We start from the raw sequence: 3,881 nt of genomic DNA, 5'->3' as shown, positions 1-3,881 counted from the left end.
TCAAGGCATGAGCCTGCGCATCTCTACCATCCCAACGAATCTGCTCTGCTGAAAGTGGTGGTTCTCGAACAGCTGCTACAGCACTTGTGCCTGCACCATCATCAACAGTACCTGTTTCTGATGTGTTTGCAGCATTCCCAGCCACAATAGGACGTGCATCAATACCCTGCACAATATTCCATAACCCCTTTGCTACCAATACATGTCGCATCATATATGCCCACAATGGATAGTTGGTGCCATCCAACTTATCCTCAGCAGCCAACATGCGGAATACATCATTGTTGTCAGCCATGGCCAATGACTGTGCTACTAGATGTAAATGCTGTCTGCAAGAGGTAAACCTGTATAAAAGCGACCTGTGCTATATAGCACAGCCCAAAACAGACGAATGGGCACCTGTCCTGCAGATTTTAATCTTGACAGAAAATCTGCACAGTAGGACGATTTTGCCTGCGCAGTACTTGGAATGCAAAAACGGAGGGCGAAATGACTTCAGATCAAAATTCTGAAACGACCAAGCCCTACGGGCTCTCCCACGGCATATACTAACCTGCAGACGCTCGTGAAACCTTGTTGCAATCGGAGGAGATGAAGCGGCAGGTGCCGGTGATGCTGCCCGGGAGGAGGAAGCCTGCTCTGATACCAATTGTTGGAATTAGGGTTGCAGGAATGCACACACAACTTCAAGAAGATGAGGAAGCTTGAGCACAACACAGTAGTGTATTATGAGTGCCAAAAATGAAAGATAACAAGCCCTAGAAGATAATGGGCGTATATACAATGCACGGGGGAAAAAACCTCCTAGTGAGGGAAAAAGTGCCCCGGCGGTCCTAAGTGTGTTCACACACATCACTACTATAATATGGTAACAGTAAGAATACATTTATTAATTGGTTAATTTACATGTGGGAACGAGAACATTACATAAGTAAAGTAAGTAAACCAACAACACATAAACATATACTATAGAAAACATCCCTCTTCCTCTATAAGACCAACATATTTACATACGGATGGTGAGAGGCAAAAATTCATCGCCATCCACCATTGCTTTTTTAGAAACTTTGGGTTTTGTCCCAAAAAGATAGGTAAGATGCATTGTAGTCCGGGTGTGCATAGGAGCTGTCATCATCATCATCTATAGTAATAGGTTTGCTTTGGCCTCCAAGTTGCGTATCGCCTATCCCTTTCATTTTCATCTTCATTGATGTTTGCATGTTGGTACAATGGATTAAAATATCTACCACCAGGTGTTTTTGGAAAGAAAATCTCATCGATGTCCATGCATTACGTAAGGTGAGGTATTTTCATCACTTTCCAAATTGCTGGTGGCCTTCTTTTGCTCATGCCATTTCCCGTCTTTGGTATTATCTAGGACACAGCAGGGTAGTACTTGCATGTGTGGACCATCTTCAGAAGTGTACTTTGAAGTGATGCACCAAGTTTGTTGGATACATAATTGTCCATGAAAACATACGCTCTCTCAAAAAGGTTTACAAGCGACAAACAAAGTTTTTTTTTAAATCGGCTTGATCGTACCAGAGCGTACAGTTGTCGCCCTCTTGGAATTTCTTCTGCAAAGATATTGTGCAAGAAGAATTTGAAATGTGCTTTATGGAGGTCTTTCATGCAATAACCAACATACCTTCGAATGTGTGCATTCGAATCTGGCGTAGACCTCTATACATCACTATGGCACCCTCTGGTTTACAAAAGTCCCATCCTAGGTATCATCTAATGGCTTTACCGATGCTCATCAGCCGACAGAGCCTTGATACTTATCACCATTTGAAAATGGAGATGATTTAGAGTACCTCCTTTCTCAAGGGCGAACAAACCCTTCAAGCATTCCATCCTAATGAATTCTTCCAATGGTTCCCAGGAATAGACATTGATGACTTTGTTTCCAATGGCCACAAATCGCGAACACTTTAAACAGTTTTGTTCTTTTTTCTACTGGGAACTTTGGAATCTTGTGGATGGATGGTTCAGAATCTATGTGCTTTTCATTGTGTTGTGGACATGGTTGAGATAAGGGTTTTTTGCCTTTAACAGCAGCCTTGGAGGATCCTTTAAAAAATAAGAAACGAAGGATATAAGGTGAAAGACAAACCAACGTTTTGACATATATCCATGTAGTAAATAATTTTAAACTACATCAATGCTATACATTGTACTGCTCACTGAGCAACTTTTTATTGACAGCGAATAATTTTTAAATTACAACAATCCTATACATAATATGCATTGATAATTTCTTATTGATAGTAACAATTTTAGCTTCATGTAAAATGTTAAAAAATTTATGCAATAGACAGTATGCCTGTCGACAGTAAAATGCATTTAAAAAATCACAAAACGACCCATTCACAAAACGTTTGGGCTATATATATATATGTAGTCTGATTAGTAAATGCATGCTATAATTAATTTGGCAACTGATTAAATATTCCAGAAGGTTTCATATCTAAGACGACAAGCCATTCAAAAGTCAGACTAAAAAGCGATATATATTCAAATCCTATACCAGAGGACCGTGCATTCTCCTTGACTACACAAAGGCTACGGACTGTATGGTTGCCTTTAGGAGGTGTCATGATTCGAGGGCAGCCTGGATGGCATTCACATCTAGGCGGAGTCGATGCAAAAGGCTTGCCTTCTTGGCAAAGCAATGCAGAAGAAGAACCAGGAGCATGACCGTCAAGGCAAAGCATGGACGACGAAGATAAACGACAGTCTAACCTCATAACATTGTCGATATCATCAAAAGGCTTCATTCCTGGAGGCATGACGAGCAAAAAATAGAAGCATCTAAGGAGATTTATTATAAATTATGAGACATCGAATTTCTCTTTAAATAATAAAAAAAAATATTTGAAGGCGAATCATACACGTGAAGAAGCAAAAATAAGACCGGATCACCCTCACTCCAAAAACACGTAGAAGATAATTATGGAGAAGCACATGATGATTATGGGATAGAACATATAACTTCGAATAGAAACGAAGGTCAAAGAAGACAACATGCAGGATAACCGACATGTTATGTACACATTATATGTGCATATACTAGGAGGCTAAGCAACATTAGGCTTGTGAGCATGTGAGCATGGGAACAAGCTCTAGTGGAGCATGGGTTAGGACTAACCTTAAGGGTTAAGGTTAGGGTCAGGCATCCAAGGGTCACACATGGGAAATGGAGAGTTAAGAGTCACTTGAGGGCCCTCCTATATAATAGGGGCATGGGGCAGTCAATCAAGGGATGTTCTCTTGTGTAGAGGATTGTATCTACATTCTTGCCATTTCACTATAGAGTTGAGTGCTGTTGTATTGGAGTTATACCTCTTGGTGGTATGGGACACTAAGGTTAAGGTATGTGGTACTCCATTATATTTCATGTGTGCAACCCTTGGGCTCGGGGGTGGTTGGGTGGTAGAGTTTATGCCTGATTTATGCATGCTTATACATGTTAATTATCTAGAGAGATCTTAGGGTTTTAACAATGGTATCAGAACAATCTCTAGTTAATTGTTGTTGTTTCTACTTTCTTATTCCCATTTTTAGCTTTTTTTTAAAGTAAATTTTTATATTTACTAAATAAAATATTATTTTATTGGTTTATTTTGGTGATTTTACACGTGGATCGTCGATATGCCGATTGGAACGCGTGTTACTACTACTCAATGGATGAATCGACCTTGCGGGGGAATTCTGTGAGTTTAATGCTATTTTTTTTCTATTTTTTATGGTTTAAAATAAGCATTAATGGAAATTTTTTACCAAATTCCACATATTTTACTGTGGATATTGTTGGTAGAATGGATTCCCTAAATTTCTAAAATTTTTAGGAATTTTTTTCTATTTTTTTTAAAAAAAAT

This window comes from Cibotium barometz, chromosome 25 (assembly GCF_041138505.1).
Source record: "Cibotium barometz isolate CiBa-2024 chromosome 25, ASM4113850v1, whole genome shotgun sequence".
NCBI classification, from domain to species: Eukaryota; Viridiplantae; Streptophyta; class Polypodiopsida; order Cyatheales; family Cibotiaceae; genus Cibotium; species Cibotium barometz.
Note: the sequence above shows the minus strand (reverse complement) of the source record.